This window comes from Rhinolophus sinicus, chromosome 13 (genome assembly GCF_057876585.1).
Source record: "Rhinolophus sinicus isolate RSI-liver-muscle chromosome 13, RSI-T2T, whole genome shotgun sequence".
NCBI classification, from domain to species: domain Eukaryota; kingdom Metazoa; phylum Chordata; class Mammalia; order Chiroptera; family Rhinolophidae; genus Rhinolophus; species Rhinolophus sinicus.
The window spans coordinates 12,683,886-12,706,133 of record NC_142513.1 but is presented as its reverse complement, the minus strand read 5'-3'; the positions used below and the strand labels follow the sequence as shown (position 1 = coordinate 12,706,133).

The following is a 22,248-nucleotide window of genomic DNA, read 5'->3' as shown; positions in this document are numbered from 1 at the left end:
CAACTGTGACCAATGTGATGGGAGTGAAATAGCGGGGGAGGGGCAAGCAGCTCCTTGGAAAGGTTCCCTCACTCTTGATAAATAGACACACAGAGAAACATCACCTTTTCCATGGCTGGACATATACTCACTGCAACCAGGAGGAAAGCTAAACTAGGACAAAGCTGAAATGCCGTTTGGCAGAGCAGGTAAAAGAAAGAACCCAGAACCTTAATGATGTCATTGAGCCACCGAATTAACTAACCTTGGAGCTGCCCTACTTAGTGGCTTAGTGTAATTGCTAGCATATACGTTTCATTATTGTTTAATACATATTACTTTAGGCATCCCAATGGATACACCCACCTGATGATATACTTCCTGCCAACAACCTCTTGGAATTGGCCTGCCTCCCTTCAATAAAACCCCCTCTTTGTTTTGTGTCTTGAAACCAAGTAACCCCAGACTGAACCAGAGCACCTCCAAGCCACCTCCAAATGTGGATTTTAATGGCAGGTGTCTTTGTTTCTGATTCAGGCAAGAAAGGGGCAGACAGAAGGGAGGAAAGTGGGTGCAGGCCTCGTGTTAATGCTATTGTGCTGTATATTTTATTCTATTGCCCCCTTTTCTTCAATCAAGTTCTTAAGTTCTATCTGTGTTGATTTATGTAACTCTTAATTTACTTATTTTAACGACTATTTAATTTTTGTCTTCATTTTTTAAATTCATTTTCAGGCTGATGTAACGGGTTGCCATCACTTTGCTATTATAAACAATGCTGTGATGAATATCTTCTTACTATCTCTTTCTCTTTGCTAGAGTTTCTATGCAGAAGCGGGATTGCTAGGTGGTAGGGTCTTTCCAACTTATTTTTACATCACAATCTGGTAGGGACCCCCCTCCACACATACAAGTAACACAAGCATTTCATGAAATGATACCCTTTTTATGAGAAGAGCATCCTGGTGTGTTTTAGCCTATTTAATTCAGCTTCCTTTGTTAATGTTGTTCATAGCTTACTAAAGTGATTTTATGAACTATTAATGGGCCATGACCCACTAATTTGAAAAATAGTGGATTAAAATATATTCGGTTTGACTACATACTTTGAAATTTCAGCATGGCCACGCAAATTTACAAAGCAATAGGCTCTCATTTCCCCACAATCTAGCCAGCACTTGATACTATCTTTTTTCTTTTTACCAGTCTGATGACTATAAAGCAGTAAGTATGCCATCGCTGTTTTAATTTTTCTTTCTCTGGTTACTAATAAGTTGAGTTTCTCTTCCTATGTTTATTCACTACTTGAGCTCCTCTGAGAGTGAGTTTGTCCATTTTTCTGTTGGTTTGTCGATTTTTTTCTTGCTGATTTATTGCTAAGTTTCGTGTATAATTTAAATTTTAATCCTTTATTGGTTGTTGTTGCCAATATGCTGCAAATACCTTTTCCCAATCTGTCAATCATTTGCTAATTTTGCCTATCATATAATTTATTGAACAGAAATCCATCAGTCATTTTCTTTATGGTTTGGACTTTTTGTATCCTATTTGAGAAATGAATATCATAAAAGTAAAGTTATCCCTAACTCATTATCATAAAGATTTGCCTTTTGAGTTTTTTTACAGCTTCTTAAACCATCTGAGCTACTCTCCCCCATACCATTAAAATAATCCATCCTTTCCCCACTGATTTATGTTGCTACCTCTATCACATACCAAATATCCATATACTTGGGTCTTTTTCTGGATTCTTCTCTTCTGTTCCTTGCATTAATAGCACACTTTGACAAATTAGACTTTGTAATATGTCTCAATATCTGGTAGGGTGAGATCCCACCTTTGGTTTTATTTTTAAGAATACTTGACTTAGCTCCTCGTGGAAACTTGTTCTGTGCAAATTTTAGAATTGGTGTATGCAATTTCTCTCCCCCAATTATTTAATTAGACATATCTGAATTGACATCATTACAATGCTATGTCTTCCCTTCCACAAACATATTATATTTATCATGTCCTCCATTTATCCAAGTGATAAAAATCTCCTTCAGTAGGTTTTCTCTGGTACGCTTGGTTAAGTTAACTCTAGATAGTTTATTCTCTCTTTCTCTCGCTCGCTCTCTCTCCCTTTTTAAAAATATAGTTTCCAATTTAATACTTGGGAATGGTGTCTCTTTTCAGGACATCCAGATTTTCTACATACTTCCTACATGGCCTTGCCTCCTGCATAACCTCTTTGGTAAGCGGTGACCCCAAAGATCTCAGAAATCCTGGAAGAACCAGTGTGGCACTAGTCAGATGGGCAGTTACCAAAACTGCCAATCTCTAGAAGGGAGGAAAGTGGGTGCAGGCCTCATGTTAATGCTATTGTGCTGTATATTTTATTCTATTGCCCCCTTTTCTTCAATCAATACTGTTTTTAAGCTCTGTCCGTGTTGATTTATGTAACTCTTAATTTACTTATTTGAACTAGAAGGTGCTAAGCATTTCTGGGGTTCTCAAACAACTTTAAGGATGAAATGAGATGGAGAGAATTATATTGACCTGAATTCCTCTCAAGGATGTCACTACCTATTTGAAAGTGATACTTTAAAAAACTGCTTGGGGTAATGGGGGTGGGGGTGGGGGAGATGATTTGGATTCTTAAACAGTCTCTTAAGGAAGATAGGTCACTCAACTGCAGGACTCTAGTTTCATTAAGCCAGTTATGCAAGTTTGGGGCCAGAGTTGAATTGCTTGTTGCCACAAGGAGCCTTCCTTCTTAGCTCCACCTTCATACATCACCCAGTCTCTCTTCTAAACAAATGTCGAGCAAACATATGTTTAAAAGCAAAAAGAGACACTGAACTGTTAGCTGCTTTAGGCACCTACACATCTCAGGCAGGCAAGGTGTGAGGGAAAGGGGTAGTCAGATAGCAAGTGGTCCTGGCAAGAATGCAGCAGATGCCCAAACCTAGAGGAACCAGGAAATCAGGTAGATCACCAAGGTGGGAACTTGGGAATGGGGACCAAGGACCAAGCCCTCCTGTAGGAACAGTGGCCCATGCAGGATAGAACAGGACTTCTTGAATTGGGTACTGGTCCAGTTATTGAAACACCAGCACATGTCCCAACAGAAAAAAAAATGACAAAAGACATGACCAGGCAAATTTCCAAATGAAGAAAAACAAATGGCCAACATACAAAAAAGAAAATGTTCAACCTCATTAGAAAGCAAAACAATAATAAGGGATTTATTTTTTCCCTATCTGATTGGCAAGGTTTATTTTTCTTTTCCTTCTCCTTGTTCTCTCTCTCTCTCTCTCTCTCTCTCTCTCTCTCTCTCTCTCTCTCTCTTTCCCTCCCTCCCTCATACTCATTTTTAAGAGAGTGCTGAGAGGGTACTCTCACACACAGCTGGTAGTCCTGTGAATTGGCACAGCTTATCTGGAGGGTGATTTGGCAGACTGTGTTTCAAACCCTAAAGACAAGCACTGTTTTTGATCCAGCAATTCTACTTCTAGGAATTTTTCCTAAGGAAATAATTAGAAGTGACCACACAGATGAATAATAGCAGCTTAACATTTACTGGGTGTTCACTCTGTGCCAGGTAATATGCTAAGCACTTTACACTTCACTCATTTAGTCCTTACAGCAACATACAATGAAATGAATATTAGTGTGCCCATTTTCAGGTGGGGAAACTGACGCTCAAAGAGGTGGTGTAAGTTGCACAAGTTCCAACAACTAGTAAGTGAGAGGTTAGGGCTCAAACCCTGGTCTCTATAAATCCATCTCCGTGCTCTGAACCACCGTGCTATAGTACCCTCTGGAAACTGTGTGGAAAAAATGATGTCCCACATTGAATTGTTTAAAATAGCAAAAATTCAGAAATAACTTCAATGTGCAAAAACTGAGGGATAACTAAATAAATCATATAGAATCATATGGTAAAATACATAGCCATTAAAAATAACTTTTGAGAGAATAATGATATGGGGAAATAGCCAAGATATATTAATTTTAAAAGACACGACATAAAACAGTTATGTCCCATTTTAATTTTAAAAATGCATCTATGCCATTTTTACAAAGTTCAAAACTAGAAAAGACTAGTTTATGGTGATCAAGATTTTGGGGGGTGGTCATCAATTTGGAAGCCTGTTGGGGTGATAGAAATGTTCTAGATCTTAATCTGGGTTGTAGTCATATCGGTGTCTTCAAACATAAAAAATTAATCTAGTGTGTAGTTAAAATTTATGTGCTTTATAGAAGTTTATCTATCTCACTAAAAAAGAAAATGCATAGAAAAAGTCCTGGAGGAAAAGAACAGAAAAATATTAGCAGTGATTGTTGCTATGTATAATGTTCATTTTATTCTTCACACTATTCTGTATTTTCTTTTCTTTCTTTTGTAACAATGAGCCCATATTAGCTTCATAATTAGGACAAAATAATGCCAAGTTCATTACAGTGCCAAGCTCTGCTTGGAAGGAAAAGCTGAGTGAGACGCCCTGAGGGGTCTGGCCTGGGATGAACTAGAAGCAACTCCCTTAAGACAAATTCCTCCGACTTTAAAATCCTGCTGGGCAGGTGCTACACGAAGCCATCCTTCTGCTGCCGGTCAGATGTCTGCTGCTCACTGGCAATGAGCAGGTCTCCAGAGAGGACATTGACGGTGAATCAGAAGCCATTTCTGACAGCGGTAAGCCATCTCTGCCTCCTCTGTCTTTTAAAGGGATAGCTTCTGCCCAGGTAAGGGAAGCAGGTTTGGGCCACCTTGACTCTTTCTTTCCATTTAATGTCTGAACCAGGGAAGTGGAGAAATTAGGGCATGCAAGCCAGGTTTCTAGAGGTGCTTCCTGAGATCCCTGCCTCAGCTCACCCCGACAATGAAATCCTGCCGACCAAGAGGTGGATTAAAAGAAAGAATTTAAGTACAAAGAAGCTTTGGAGCTTTGTGCAGTGGCAGTATTGTAGCCAATGAGGTTTATCTGAGGCATGATTATTGCTAATTAAAAGAAGCTTTGGTATATAAGATTGCCTGTAAATATTAAGTGTATTTAAATATAAAACAAGAAAAATATAACTGTAAGAATAAGCAGTTAGTTATTCCTTTCTTCTTTACTAAGAAATAACAATTGGGGGACGGGGGGGCGGGCACCAAATGTGTCTAGTAAAAAACAAATCCCACATTTTCTAGCCTCTGCTGCAGCTTGGGGTCGCAATAACGTAGCTATGGCCAATGATATATAGACTAGGAATTTGTGGAAAGCTTTCCTTTCTTGTTAGAGTCATTTTCTTCTTCTTCCTTGGTGGAACAAGAACGTGATGGCTGGAGTATAAGCAGCTGTTTTGCAATCAAGAGGAAAACTCCAGAAGAACTGCAGTGAACCCAATCCTAACATCCTTGAGGTACTGAAAGAGGTGACAGCAACTGCCTAACTCTTCACTGCTTTTTAAGCTACTGTACATTTAGGTTTCCTGTAACCCATGACTAAAAGCAATCTTTCACTGATTCACCCAACAGTGTAAAAATATAACAGAGCAGGATGTTTGGATAGAAGAGATGGGGAAAAGTATAGTGGTGCCAATGTTTCATTGCAGATAGTCACCATCTAAAATTTAAATATATGATTAAAAGTGAGATGGCTGCAACCTCTTGATATTTTCCTGAGGGAATCTTTGAGGAGCTAATATTCTTTTTGGTGGAAGGATAGCTAGCTAACATTCAGAAATTCTTTACTTTCATTTAAAAAATTCTGTGAGATCCAAGTCAAATAAATACCTTTCAAAATTTAAGAAGAGTATTACAATATGAAATAATTAAAATTATTTCTGACTATTCATATAGATGCATTGAAAGATGTTTGGTATGACATTCATCTCATTGGAATTGTGTGAATTTCGGCTTTTTTGTTTGTTTTTGTTTTTTCAAACTCTTAAAAGATATTGAAATGATTGTAGATTCACAGAAAAGTTGAAAGCTAGTACAAAAGTACTCTCTTTTTACCCTTCACCAAACTTCCTCTAATGTTAACATTCCTCTAGTGTTACGTAAGCATGGAACATTTATCAACATAAAGAAATTAATTTGGTAATTGGTATGATACTATTCACTACACTACAGATTTCATTCTGATTTCCCAATTTTTCCACTGATATCTTTTTTCTGTTCCAGTTTCCAAGTCAGGACACCACATTGCTTTTAGATGATATGCCTGTTTCGTCTTCTCTGGCTTATGACAGTTTCTCGGTCTCGTCTTTTGTCATCTTGACACTTTCAAAGAGTAGTAGTCAGATATTTTGTAGAATATCCGTCAATGTTGGCCTGTTTGATGTTTTCTCATGCTTAGACTGAGGTTAGAGGTTTGCGGGAAGAAGATGTGTAGGAGTGATGTGTTCTTCTCATCACATCGTATCAGGGGCACGTGATACCAGCATGACTTACCGTTGGTGATGTTGACCTTGATCCCTTGACTTTTTTTACTTACTTCACTTACTTTTTTTTTTTTTACTTGACTTTCTTTTTTACTTACCATTATGTACTTTTCCACAGTGATTTAATTCCTATAATGAGCACGTGAACACAGTGAATCTGGAAGTCCTTCTTCAGCCGAAGAACTCCACAAATGGGAGGGTTAAATTTTTTATTTGAAAGAGAGAATTGATGTCCAAGCCTTGGCTGGAAGAGGAAAGAGAAGATAAGTATAGCTACCACATCAATGTTTAATTGGCCTGGAGGCTAGCCAGGATGGCAGGGAGAGATAGAGATGACTTTGAGATTTATGTAACTGCTAGCAGAGCAAAGAATTCGGGTATCATCCAGTCATTTTTAATGTAATTGATTTCCCCTTACCCTATAGCCCTGGATGAGAGTGGAGGCCACCCTGGTAGTTAACTTGGAGATGACGTAACGGAGGAGAACTGATGCTGCTGGAAAGCTAGTGGGCGTGGAGACATTGACTAAGCACCATTCGTGTCCAGGTGCCTCACCTCATTCATTTCATCTTCATAACGCTGCTAACCAAGTATGATGACCGTCTCCACTTCACAGATGGGGACATTGAGACTCAGAGAAGTGAAGTGACTTGCCCAAAGCCACACTGCCAGTTAATCATCCTTCAGGCAATGTCCTGGGTGGGCACAGGAGAGGCACTGCTTGAGCCTAGATTTCTGTGACATCAAACTTACACTATGTGTCTTCCACGTCACACCACCTGCTGCCCAGGAAGAACTGTGAGTGAGTAGAGGAATTCCAGTCATGGGGAAAGGTGATGAGCTTTGGCGACTATCCCCTACCTATAAGGTTTCTCGTATTCTTCACAATCTCTCTGTCTCCTCATTGGTGAGAGTCAACCGGCATGAATCCCCAGGTTTGGGACCACACTGCCCTCTGAATGCCTTGGACAACTACCCTCTGCAATCAGATGGGGTCGAGGGCACAGGATAGCTGGGACAATGTCCCCCCCACCCCCTCCTTGTCTGGATGTCAGTATGCAGAGAGAAACCAAGAAAGAGATGGAGGGAGAGGGGCAAGTGGAGAGGAAGAGGAGGAGGAGAGAGAAACGGCTTGGTTTTGAGTGTCAGACTCTTCTTCCAATCAGCCCTACAGCCAGTCCGTTTCACACCCCTCCTAAGGATGGATTTCAGCCAATGGAGAATTTTTGATCAAAGCTCGTTCAAGTTTGATTTCTGCGACTTGAAACTTAAGTATCCAAATGGGCACATTCTACTTGCTCCAGTTTTTCCTCCCTCATAGTGTCACCGTGCCTGTGATTTTTTGTCTTTCTAGGCCCCCAGATCTGCTTCCTGAGTAGTTATAACTACAGGCCCTGGAATCTAAAGCTGGGGGCAGTCAAATTCCAATTCCTCCACCAACAAGCGAAGTGGCCTTGAGCAAGCACTTTAACTCCTTGAACTTGTTCAATCTGATCAAAGGGGCTGATAATATTCTTGCAAGGGGTAGTATAAGAATTACACAAGATAATGTATGTAGCACAAATGCTTAGTACAACACAAATTTAATTTAGCGTTCAATAAATGGTGACTATGATCACTAGCATTATTCAGCTCTCCTTGCCAACTGACCAAAATTTATTGATTTCTGAAGTCCATGAGACATCTACTGGCCTAAGCCACCAGGCCACATAATTCATGTGCCACTGGTAGCCTGGGGGTAGGAGTCTGTCTCAGCTCCTCAAGCTATAACTTAGGGTTGGAATTCCAACAAAGGTTTTGAATTGTATGGTGGCCTGTGCCCAGTAGAAGACTGGTAAATATTTAACAACCACAGCTCCAAAACAAACAAACAACAACAACAAAATGTTTTGCCAGTTTCCGTGGTGCAAATACTCCCATCATGGCAGATTTCAAGCTCTCAAGGTGATGTGACTGAACACAAAGTGGGGAAGACTGTGTGCAACGGGTCCTTGTGAGCTAGAGCTGGCCCTGTGCGGGTAGAATTTCCCCAAGCAGGGAAGACGATCAGGAAAAGCATTCTAAAGCACGTCTCCTAGAGCAGCGACTAAAGCGGTGGTAGTGTGCGTTAGATTGGGTCTCCCTGAAGCAAAGTCTGAAATGGGATTATTGCACAAGTGATTTATCGAGGGATTTCTCAGGTGAAACCTGCTAGGGGATGAATGAAGCAGAATAGGACAGGGGAGAAAGCTAGGTAAAAAAGCAAAAAAAACATCATGGATTCTGCTGAGGTCTAGCCTCAGCCTGATCCCACAGAGAGCTCTGGAGCTGAATACTACCACAGGGTTGTCCCAGCATGAGGCAAAGAGATGGCGGATTCCAGGTAGTCATTGGGTGCAGGCTGCCTTCCGGGCTGTAACTTCCTAGGCATTTCCTGGCAAAGAAGTTCTGTTGGCTGAGGGTAGTTCTCAGGAGACAGGAGTAGCTGTGACCTGTGAGCGACCCACTGTCACAGCAGCCGGGGGCATCAGTGTACCAGCCTGGAGCAGGGCATCTGGTGGGGGTCCAGTATCGTTGACTAGGTAGTGATAACAATGCTGAGAATGTTTACGGTGAAGATGATGGAGATGGGGATGCTCGAAGTGGTAACGGTGATGGTGGTTCCACAGCTGCCTGCAACAGTGGGCTTGGTTGGGTTATTGGTGGTAGTTGGTGGCCTGGTGGTGACGGTGGTGGTGGGCACGGTGATGTTGGTGTTTCTGGGGGTGATGATGAATATGGCGAAGGTGCTGGTTATCGAGGAACCAAGGATACCAAAGACCCTATTTCTTCAAGGTGTGTCTCTTTGTTTTATGCTTTGTATCTCCACAACGGCCCTGGGGAATGAAACCACTTAGAATTTCTTCTTGTTAAGACTGGTGAATGAAAACATAACTGAGTGAGTTGAAATACATTTATTTCACCAGTGATGTCCTCCCGTGTGTAATTTTTTTTTAAACAACACACACATTCCCCAGGGCTGTCATTTACTCTATATGCCACTATGTCACGCATGGTTCACTGTGAAATGTTGTAGGGGTGTGGTGACTTCAGACTTCTTAACCCATCCAACCGATGAGCAGAGTTTAGCACCCCAACATTAGTTCTGGAGGTTGCTGGAATGGATTCATCCTGCGCTCAATGTGGGATTGTTGTTTTCAGCTAAGAGCCTTGCTCGGGAGATGAGGGCAGAGTGACTGTGATGTAAGAAGGTCAGAGTGCTGGTGGGGAGTGTGTCAGGGGAAGAGACTGTAGAGTCCATCTGTTTGTCTATCTCAGTGTCTCCTAGCTGTCCCCCTCCCTCACCTGTCTCCCCAGAGCGAGGCGGTGAAGCAGGAGGGGTTGTTTCCCGGCCACCCCAAGGACCTATCACATTCTCTTTGCAACAAAATAGCTCTCTACCTAAAAGGTATTCTGGGACAAATATAAAGTTCATTCACTCATTCAATAAATATGAACTGAGCATCAACGATGAGCCATGCCCTGGTCTAGGGGCTGAGGATATAACCGTCGGGGGAAGACAAAAATCCCTGTCCTCAAGAGCTTCTATTCTCGTGGGTTTAAGCATGTCTCATTCTCACCACACACATTAATGAAAAAACTGAGCCTTCCAGAGGTAAGTTGACTTGAAGACAGATGGTCTGGAAGAGCAGAGCTAAGCTTTTAAGTGAGGTTAGCCAGCTCCCCTTGACCTATTGTATACTATCTACAGTGGACATGTTTTTGTGTTTTGTTTTTGCCACCCAACATCCTCTTGCCGTTCTTCTGGTACTTGAACCTTTGGGTCGCTTCAGGAAAACCACTCTTCCCAATACCATCTAGAGACACTCAGTCAAGGCACGCTGTCCTCCTTTAACTGTGGGCTCATGCCCCAAGCTACGTCATCACAGTGCTGCTACCCAGACCTCCTGAAACTATGGTTCCCTTTGTGTCCAACTTGGTTTTTCAGCCTGGCCTGCAATTCTGTGAGCCATATCCTACTCTTCCCCAATATTAGGTTTTTGCTCCCGTTACAGAGTCCGTTTCTGTTGCACACAATCAAATAACCAGTTTGACACGTGGTCACTCCAACCTCTGGCACTCAAGCAAGTTGTGTTATCTGCTAACTAGGAGGTATAACACCCACCCTGCAGGAGGCAGGCAAGAAGGTCTTGTTTCCTTGAGCCAGGCCTTGCCAACATCCCTGGTTTCTAGCGCCTTCTTCAGACACTCACTCAATTCCCTTCTCCCAGGAGAAGCTTCCCCATTGTTCACTGGGGCTGGCAGACATGTGGCTGCTGCACACTCAGCAGAAGCAGTGCAGGCGCCTGAGCTATATTTGAGCTTCCCTGAGAACACACAGACGCAGCCTCCTGTGCTCTGGCTGGCCAAGGAGAGTGTAATTAATGGTACTCTTCTTCCGAGCATGGACAGAACAGGTGATGGCTCAGCAAGTTCGGAATCACAGCCATGCCAGTCCCTCCTCCCCCCACGTCTATTTTTGGATCACCACAGGTGCTTATTAAGGCCACATGTCAGGGCTACAGGGCAGAGAAGAGACTTTTCTTGGAGAACTTGTCAGTTAGGATTGCATGGCGTTGCGTGTAACCTAAACCTAACCAAATACAGCTTTATTTTCCTCATGTAACAAGAAGTCTAGGGGTAGGCAGTCCAGGCTGGTACAGAAACTCAAAGAAATCATGAAGGACTGAAGCTCTATCTACCTGCTCGGCTATCCTTAGCAGGTCAATTTCACCCTCATAGTCCCAAGATGGCTGTTCCACTTCCGGAAATCTCACCTGCATTCCAGGTGAGAACAAAAGCAAAGACAATGAGGAAAGTCAGGTGCCTGCTGAGTTCCCCCACCCCTTTGTATGAGGAAGACAACCGATTCCCAGGAAGCCCCATCCAAATTTCCACTTATATCTCGTTGGTCAGGACGGGGTCAGAAAACCACCCCTAGCTGCAAAGGATGTAGGGAGATATTTTTCAGCCAGGCATATTTTATCCAAATGAAATTGGGATTCTGTTACTGAATGAGAAGTGGACAATAGATACTGGTTAAGCAACTAGTAGTGTCTGATGCTAAAGGTGAGATGGAGAATGAATCATCGGGAAGGAAGCCATTGAGGGGCTGAGGCCGAGGGTCTCAGAAACACAAGAGATGGACCAGTTTCCAAAGCCCTAATGTGGAAAGTTAGAGAGGGCAGGAGGGTGGCCGTAGGGTTATTCACGACCCCGCCATCATCCTCACTGTGATGTAACGACAAAACCAGGAGCTGCGTAAAGATGTCCCTTAGAGATGGAATTGACCTCCGAAGCACGTGAAAGTAGGCGGGATTATCAAAAAGAGTCACCATTCCTGGTTTTAAATTCCGCTTATGCCAAATACTGACTCTGTGACGTGGGCAAATCACTTAACTTCTCTGGGCTTCTCAATTTTGTCAACTATAAAACAGGGATGACATGTTGCATTGTTTTTATGTGGCTCAAACAAGACTCTATGCATAAGTTTTACATTGTAGGCATCCAACAAATGGGAGTTAATATTGGTTTTTAAATCCCTCATTTTCAAAATGGTGAAAATGAAGCCCAGAGAGGGGAAGCAAGATGACCAAAGTCACACAGCCAGAGAAAATGATTACCTGCCTCAGTTCTTATTGCTGTGGAAAATAAATATAATGCATTATTTGTAAAAGAATAAAAATGAAACAAATAATACAAGTGTAGTTTGGTCCTGTTTTTGTTAAAAACTATGTATATGTCTTTATACACATACTTATGTTTGTATACGTTTGTGAATGGATAAATATTGATATGTATACCCATGCAGTGCTGTCTGAAACAACGTTCACTAAACAGGTAGTGGAATCAGAGGTGATTTTTGCTGTCCTCTTTGTAGTTCTCTAACTTGTTGATGATGTGAATGTACTATTTTTACAAAAGAAAGCTGACATTTTGGGTCAAGAGGGCTGATTAAGTGCATCTATTTATTACTCCTCCCTCCAACTATCCCACTGAAATGACAAAAGGAGCATTTCAAAGTCCTAATCAAAGCTATCAAAATAATAATACCTAGTCTTAGAATTAGAAGGTCTAAAATCAGGCACATAGTGCTTGATGAGTATTATCTTTATTCCCCATGCACTTTTAGCTCTAAGAGAACATTGATACAGGGGGTTTTAACCCTTATTGGGCCACGGGCCCCTTTGCAGTCTGATGAGTCTGTGGACCTCTTCTCAGCATAATATTTTTAAATGAATAAACTTCCACACATAGGATTACAAAAGAAATCATTTATATCAAAATGCAGTTATCAAAATATTTAAAAAACAAATCTGCCATATAGTAACATATGGGATTCTATATTAGACAATTTAGCAGCATGTCTAATAATTACCATAATTTCAAAGTCATGATGAGCACAAATGATATTTTGAGATAACTTCAATAGCACTGTGGTAGGAAACTATCTGGTTTCTAGTGGTGATGAAGCCACAGGAACTACTAACACTACTGTAGTTTGTCGCTTGTGTTCATAAGTGAAGGAAGTGCTGATGTTAGGTTGAACTTAGGGGAAATTCACACCATTTTTCTCATCCAACTTCATGGCCCTCCAAATTTAAGAAAATATGTGTTTTTATAGAGTTTGCCTAAACCTGTTTATCTGTTTGTTTGGTCTCCTTCTCATTCACATCTTTCCTCAAATGTTTGACTAAATTAGACTACAGTTTATTGGAAGCCATGTGCCCATGAGGCGGCCTTGTTAACTATGAGCTTTGAACATGACTCTCCATTAGGGAACCCCCAGTGTGAGTATCTTTAGGTCTTTCCTCCTGAGCCGGACAAATTCTCCAGAGAAGTTTCTTCTAGCTTCTTTTTAGGAGGGTATAATCCTCCCTGCCAGCATTCTGGAGTCTAGGTTGGGGGAAAAAAACCTGAGAGGAGGAGGCTGAGCAAGGTATCTCAGGCATCTACGTAAACTGTCACTTAATCCCTCTGCTTTCGGGATGATGTGTGGTGTTTCCCAGTGCAGATACCCACCTGTTATTGCTACAGCTGCACCATCCAATACAGCAGCCTCTGCCACATACAGCTGTTTAAATTTAAGTGAATTGAATTAAATGAGAGTATTTCAGTTTGCTTAACACCTACATTTCTTAGTATCAATGAATACATGGACATACCGGTTTGCCACATCAGTCCCAGGAGCCGGGTAAATGTAATTTCACCACTGAGAGAAGACATCAGCTCCTACGCCTGTGTAGAATCAAACAAATCTTGGTTACAGAAGCATACGTCTCGATTGAACGTGGTAAGAAGACTTACAGAGAGGGGAAGTGATCTGGCGGACACAAGTACTTGGACATTTTCAATGCTGGGCTGACATTGCCTGCTCAGCAAGATAAGGAAGAGAAGGTTACAGAATGTTCACGGTGCCATGACTCTAGGAGGATAATATGCCAAGGGCATTCTTGGAAACCAATCAGATGGGGCAAAAGCCACAGGTTAGAGTAAAACTATACATGCCCCCAAACTCCTAGCAGGTAACAGGAGAAAACCTTGGGTATGGTGATGACTTTTTAGGTATAACACCAAAGGCATGATCCATGAAAGAAATTATTGATAAGCCGGACTTTAGTAACATGAAAAACTTCCCAACACACAATGTGAAGAGAATGAGAAGACAGGCTACATACAGACTGGGAGAAAATATTTGCGAAAGACACATCTGATAGAGGACTACTATCCAAAATATACAAAGACCTGAGCAGACCTCTCACCAAAGAAGATACAGAGATGGCAAATAAGCACATGAAAATATGTTCTACATCATATGTCATCGGGGAAATGCAAATTAAATTCAATGAGATACCAGTACACAACTATCAGAACAGCCCAACTCCAAAACACTGACAACACCAAAAGCACGGGAAGGATGTGGAACAAAAGAAATTTTCATCCATTGTCAAATATGGTGTCTGAAGAAAATGTTCCTCTCTTACTTGGTGGTTTTCCACTTCCCAGTCTGCTCCACATTAGCTCCTATGACTATAGATTCTCTGGTTAATTGATTGCATTACCTGTTTTTGTGCCATGAGTCTACCAGAGGTAAGATAAATATGTGACAGTGAAGTAAGGGACAATGAGCTATACAGATTTAATAAACAACTGGACTAAGCCCAACTACAGTTGGGTACATGTGACCTGGTCTTCTCCACAGCTACGTGAGGAGTCAGTCCACAAGACCGGGACTAGAATGAACTCCTGACTTCCAGCCCAGAAGCAGTGGCTAAAACTTGTCTTTTCATCCGTTTAGTCTCCTACCTCAGAATCCTAACTGCATTTGGCTCTGGACATAGAGAAAAGAGAGAGCCATTTGGGAGGTATTGAAACATTTCTTCCTGTGCAAATCGTTTCTTTCTGTGTTGGCAAGTCCAAGGTGTTCTAACAAAGGTCAAAAGTATTTATTTTCTTTAATACTCTCAGGATGAGAGTGAGACATAGAGGAAGAGGAGCCAGAGCCGGGAAAAGAGAAAGGGGTGTGTTGCCAACTTTAATAGCTGAAAGAGCTTCTTGTTATCATAGGAAATGGTTGTCTTTGACCACTGAAACCACCTCTGGTTTGCTATCAAAAACAGCAGAAATTACAAGGGAGGAATAATGAGAAATCGCTGGACAGACAGATGGTGTGGTCAAGGCCATGGTGTATCTGGCCCTGCCCATCTCCCCCTGGTCCCCACTTCCACGTGACACTTGAGCTTTGCCAGTCCGCTGAGTTCCTGACCACTGAACTCCCTGTATTCTTCCCTCTGACTGGACTGCCTGACCCGTTTCTTGGCCTGCTGAGTCCTCCTCTAGGACTCAGATCAGGTGTCATCTCCTCCCCACCCCCCGCTGTGCTCCTGTGCACTCGTCACATCACGTCTTTCTGTCTTTGCACTGATCAAGCTGTGTTGAAATCTCCCAGATGTCCATCTGTCTCTCCCATTGGACTGGAGATCATCTACTGGACCCTTGGGCTCAGAGCTGGCGTTCAGACAGAATCATGCTTTACTTGGCCTGCAGCACTTGGGTTCACATGGTGTTTTTCAATTTTTGCATTCATGGCCAAAAATTAAAAATCAAGAGATTTCACATAAAAATCCAGATTTCTGGCTTTCCTTACCAAATTAGAAATCCAGCAACATACATGCACTTTTCCAACCTCATGGCAGAGCCGAGCCTGGCTTTTCCATTTCTCCACAGTCCCCACCATGTCCTATTGTCTCTGCAAGAAAACCTCGTATCAGAGCCATTTGTCAGAACTCTTGCAGTATTGTTTTTTTCTTACAGTGGACTAAAGGAGAGAGTGAAATATTTACCTCTTTTCCTTCCTCATACCTGGCCCACTTCCCTCATTTACATCACCAGACTAGACTCTGTGGGCACGTGGGCTTTCCACCCATGCACTAGGCTGGGAGCTCCTTGAAAACAAACATGGTGCTTTGTTCATCTCTGTGGCTCCAACAGCAAACACAGAGCCTCGCTCAGAGTAGGTCCCCCATAAATGCTAGTTAGGATTATGAATGTCATTCTTGCTTTCAGAAAAGAACCTCTTTCTAAATTCTTTCTTCCCTTTAGCCTTCCAGTCAACAAATATTTGCTGAGTTCATCTGTGTGTTCACTTTCCTGAATTGGTGTTCTCTTTAGCTCTGGAATCCTGGATCCTCTTGTTAACCCCAAATAATCAGAGCCTCTCTTCAGATTGCCGGTTTGGGTACCTCTTATAAAATCTTGCTCTTAGCAATGACATAAAAGAAGAGCATAAAGAACCATTGGTAGTGATGGTATTAGTAACAGCAGTAAGTAGTTATCATTTATGGAGACCGTCCCATGTACCAGGAACTCGACATACATTTCCTCATTCAAGCTTTACAACAACCCTGTGAGGTGTCGTTTGTCCTCGTGTTGGTCAGGACTGTCCGTTGCAAGTAGAAAAAAACAAAATAACCAACTCTCAAAATGGCTTAAGCCAAAAGGTTTATATGACTGAAAAATCAGATCTAGCATTCATTAAGCCACTATGTGGCTAGCTGACACAGTTATAAGAATTGTCATTCCTTTAATCTTCTAAACACTTTGAGAAAAGTACTAATAGTAGTTCCATTTCACAGATGGGAAAACTTGAGTACTGAGATTTCAATAATTTTACTACAGTCATCAAGCTAATCATGTCATTCTTTTTTTCTTTCCCAACATCTGAACCCCTTTTCTGTTTAAGGGAGTTGCCTACTTTATTAGACTCCTTGGAATCTGGAGATCAGTTTCCACAGAGAAGGCAGAAAATATCAAATGTTGACTTCCCAGCCTCCTTTGCATCTTGGACATGAGCACGTCATATAAGCTCTGCCCCCTAGCTTCTGGCTCAAGATAAACCATGGTAACAACTGATGAGTATATTTGCAGACTTTTCTCGAAATAAAAATAATCACACACACACACACACACACACACACACACACACACACACCTATATAGAAATCCTCCTCTTAACTCCCATTTTAAGGGACAATTCATTACTAATGGTGGCATTTTGGGCACCAGAGATTGATTGTTGAGAGAGAGAGGGATTTCACCCATGGAGGGAGCCCTTCTTGGCACCCCCAAAATTGCACCGCTGAGGTGACCTTCAGGTAAGCTCATTCCCCCACAGGTCAGAAGTGGGTGTGAGAAGGTTGAGGTGGGCACCGGTGGTCCCTACCATACAAACAGACTTCGACCGGGCCCTGGGCTCAGGGCTTCCAGGAAGGGCTGCTGGACTACCTGCAAAGCTGAGGGACCTGCAAAGTCACTTCTGTCTGGAGCTCCTGAATCCAGGCCAGCCAGCCCCGTCCTCTCCAAGCCCTTCAACACCACCTTGATGGACTTCTTTCTTCTTTCTCCTACTCAGCAATTTTAACCAGCCCAAGGACCAACTGCTCTGCCCTCATATCAATAGCCTTTGGGAAGGACGGTGGATAGTTCCTGGGGAAGCACCTTGGCTTTCTTCCTGACTCAGTTTCAGTCAAATTAAGCTTCTTCCGCTTCATTAAAGCAGCCTCCTTCGAGAATACGAGTTGGCACCAACCCAGAACTAGTGGCTAAGACTTATCTTTCCATCTCAATTCAGCTTTCCAGCAGCGTCTTGGAGTTTTATGTGTTTTCTTTTTTTATTAGCCACCATCAGGTTTTAGAAGGGATTTAAAGCTGCCTTTTGACTGGAGTTAAGTGCTCAGTAAGCATTTGTTGAAGAAAAAATGAAAGAATAAATGATAGAATAGTCAGCACTTGGTTAATGGTTGATGGAGAATCAAATGAGATAAAGCATATGAAACTGATGTAAACAGTGAAAATTATTAACTGAGCCTCACAAGACTGCAGACTTGTCCGCTGGCGCCATCTGCTGGAAATAAGTTAGCACAACAAGTCTGCTTTAGTGAGGCATGGGGACACGGGCTTCCGGAAATGCCAGCAAAGAGCTGTGTTAGAAGGGGTGCTAAGGATTTTATATGCATTATTTCTCTTTCTTCTCACTGTAACTAGAAGAGACAAATACTATTATCATTACATCTTTAGATATTAAAAATCTGAGGTTTATAGAGACTTATAGTGGATTTATAATGTCTAAGGCCACACAGCTAGTGGGTATTTGGGATAAGACTCAAACACATTTCGGAGCCTATTGTGGGTTGGGCTCCCCAGGAATCAGATTTCAACATGGAGGATGCACACAGGAAGTTTATTGTTTATTGCGGAGTGTTCTCAGGATCACAGGCAGAAGGGAAAACTCAAATTGCAATGCAGCCAGGCATTTTTTTCAGCATCTGTGGCAGAGACCACTAAATGTCCCCTAAAAAATGTCTCCCTTTCTTCTACAAAGCAACAAGAAACTCCAGGATCCCGAAACCATCAGAAAACAGGGCTATAAAATCTGTACCATCCCAAAAAAGGTGACACTAATGTCTATTAGACATGGCCATGAGGATACTGGACAAGGAAGAGTCTCCCTAAGGGAAGAACCAAGGGTCATGGAATTTAGAGGACAGGGACACTCCTCCTAGAAAGCAGGACAACTCACCTGCCAGAGAAGGATGTATGTCCTTCTGGACTTTGAATAGTATTTAGAGGTCACCTCCCTTGTGTCTAGGCACATGGTCCCCTAAATCAATGCCAATTTTCCCAATCTCCCTATAGCCAAGTATGGCCATGTAACTGAGTTCTGTCCAATAGGACACACATCAAATAATCACATAGCAGATTCTAGAAACTTCGTTAAGAGATAGCCAGGTGGCACCCCATACCTCCACCTTTCCCCCGCTGGTCTCTTCCTCCTTCCTTCCGACTTGGATGCAGTTGTAATGGCAGGAGTTGGAGCAGCCATTTTGGAACATGAGGTGAGCTTGGAAATGGCAGCTATATCAAATGAAGCAACACGATGAAAAGAGCCTAACTCCCAGAAAACTTCATGGCGCAAATGACCAAATCAATCCAAACTTCTTATCTACAACTTTTACAGGAGAGGGAAAATAAAGGAACTTTTAATTTGTTAAAGTCACTTATATTTGGCATCTCTGTTATTCACAGACAAACCTAACCCTAACTGATACAGCATCCAACTATTGACAATTCATAGTCCCTACATTCAATTAGAAGGAAAGATACCTTTCTTTTTTGTTGTCGTTACAGTTAGTGAAACAATATCACTTTAAAATTTATGTTTGGAAATTATTCAGTGTGCTGGGGAAATAAAAAAGTAAATTGGAGTTAGAAGATCCAAGTTCTAGAACTAGCATTGTTGCCGATGAACTGTGTGACCTTTGCCATATTTCCCTCACCGGTAAAATAAGGAGGTTGGAAAAGGAAGTGTAATAATAAATAAACACAGGCAAAGATGCTTACCTTCACTAATAATAAGAGAAATGCATATTAAAACACGCAGATACAATTTCACACCAGTCAGACTGGCAAAATAAAAAATCCAGGTATTGATGTGGGTATAGGGAAAACAGTTTTCACACAATGCTAGTGGAAATGTAATTTGGCACAGCCAATGTAAATTACCCATCAGTGTAAAGCTGGAAAATGTGCATATCTTGTGATCCAGTAGTTCAACTTCTAAATGTACACCATAGAGACACTCTGGCTAGTGTGTCTCATGAAATACTCCAGGATGTTTATTGCAGCATAGAGGAAACAACCTACAATCTCAATGTGTATTATAGAAATAAATTAGATAAGTACATTGTGGTATATTCAGGCAATGGAGTATATCACAACAGTGAAAATGAACCACATCTGTGAGTATGTTTAGTTCTCGAGAACCTAAGGGTGAGTGATAAAAGAAAAGTACACAATGATACATACAAGATGGCATTCATATAACAATTTTTAAACCCACAAAGCAATTCTATGCTCTGTTCATGGATATATACATATGTGGTAAAAATATTAAAATATGGTAGGAAAAGACATATAACCAATCCTTGATGGTGGTCCCCTTGGGAGAATGAACTAGGGAAGGATATCAAAGTGATTTCAACTTTGTCTACAATGTTCTCTTTCTTTACTTTTAAAATTAGAAGCAAAAATGAAATGTTTTTGTATGTTTAAACTTTTGCATGTATAAATAAAAATAAGAGTTGGAATAGAGTGATATCTAAGGTCTTATTTAGCCCTAAATTGTTATATACAAAACATATGAAGCATGGTACGAGATAAAGAATGGAGTTCAAATCCCAGATCAGTTGGAGGTCTTTCAGTTCACACACACACACACACACACACACATACACACACACACACATCGCTACCAACCGACAACAAGTGTCTGAAGCAAAAGGGAATTCATTGGCTCATGTTACCGAACAGTCACGGGTAGCCTCAGGTAAGGCTTGATCCAGGACTCAAAAGATGCCACCAGATCCATTTCTTGGCTCATCCTCTCCACTGGCCCCCAATGTGATGACACAATGGCTGAACCAGTATCTGGCTTTTACATATTCCCACCACTGAGCCCTGGGAAGAAGAGACAATCTGTGTCCCGACATTATCAGCCGAAGTCCTCACTAATAATCAGGGCAATGCAAATTTAAAATGCACTTAAGTACGATTTTTTTGCTTAAGGTCTTGGCACATAATTAAGTCATTTCCAGGATTGTGGGCGGGAGAGGGGTGCTCCTCCAGATTGGTTCTTTCCTCTCCACCTCCTCTGTGTCCCAAGAGGCAGGCCTGCCTGGGCTACATCAACAGGCTCCTTGGCCCTCTGTCATCTGGGTGAGGTCAGCCCAGTAGGAGACCGAAGAGAAAAGAGTGATTTGAGGCCTGTATTCTTGGCTCCTTCCAATGGGGCCACACTGGGCTGGCTTTGCCCGTCCCTTTCCACATCACTGTTCTCCTCCTTGTTCTAACTGCTCTCTCCTCTCGTTCCTTCAGGCCCAGGGGAGTAACAACCCCACTGTTACCAGCCCTGGGGTACTGCACTGTTTTGTGTAAACAGTCCTGTTTTGTGTAAACTCTCTTTGAAATTCTCCTAATGAGTGTGCCACATTGGGATACAGAGAGAAAAACTGGGCTAGTTCCTTGGGAGAGCTATTCATCAGCCAATCCACTACTCTGTACCCACCCTAGAGAAACACTTGCAGGTATGCACAAGGGGCAAGTAAGGAATATTGGCTACACCCTTGTTTGCAATAATAAAAAATTAGAAACAATGTAATTTTTTTCCAAATAGGGAAATAGCTAGTAAATAAGCTATAGTACACCCCTTATGGCATAGTACGTAGCTGTTTAGAAAGGAAGTGGATGTATTTGTATAACATGGAAAGACGTCGAAGACATATTTTTTTGCTTGAAGAAAGTAAGGTTCAGGACTGTAATAAATTATACAGCAAAGATGTCTATATCCATAGTTTTGTGCACGCTTCAAAATTTTAGACAAAAGCTCACTGCCCCTCCCTACGATTTTCATTCACCAAAGAAATATGAAACTGACATGAAACTTGCAAGCAGAAGCTTTAAGAGATTCCACTATTCCATTTTCCCCCTCTGTTATGAGATTAGCATACTCTGCTTGCTTTTTCCACCTGTGTCCAGAGATAGGGCTGAAGCCAACACATGACAAACATGTAAGGAAATAAACCTTTGTTGTTGTAAGTCACTGAGATTTTAAGAATGTTTGTTACCACAGCATAACCTAATGCACGGTCCTATGTAATTGATACTTGGTTACTTTCTGGGGAGGAGAAATGCCCTTGGTGGGGTGGTGATCACAGGGGACTTTAGTTTTTATCTTTAATAGTTTAGTTTTCTTACAATTAAAATATATTCATGCATCACCATGTAATAAAAATGCATTATTTAAAATGAATACAGCAGGAGTTTTCTTACTTAAATGCTAAAAAACATCATTCTTAAAATACACACACACAAATACCCGATAAATTCATGGTTCTTTTTGCCCAGCTGGCACTCTGAAGAAAGAGACTGGAGGCAAATAGCTGTGTGCACTTTCCAAGGCTAGAGGAAGTACTGGGGCATGACAACGCTTTGCCACTTTCTCTACAGGTAGAAATCTGCAAAGCCTAGAAACACTGTGAAACTTATTTCTGGTTCAGCTATCACGAAACAGAAATACAGATTCACCTTTTTTCACATTAATGGTATCTACTTTTCAAATGACCTCATTTATATGAAAACAAAGGTGATTATATAGCCAAAATTCAATTCAGTGTTTGGAGAATGCTGGTCTCCTTGACACAGCTTCCCCTTGTCTGGCAAAGTTAGTGAGAACTATGGGAGCTCTTTTTCTGATACACCAATAGACCTCTCTGAGTC

The 22,248-nt window shown here is 41.7% G+C and overlaps 1 pseudogene; it reads left to right on the top strand.

Annotated features, from left to right (window-relative positions):
- Window positions 1–4,909: 4,909 nt before the first annotated feature.
- On the top strand, window positions 4,910–4,978 carry LOC141568420 (U4 spliceosomal RNA; annotated as a pseudogene).
- The last annotated feature ends 17,270 nt before the right edge of the window (window positions 4,979–22,248 follow it).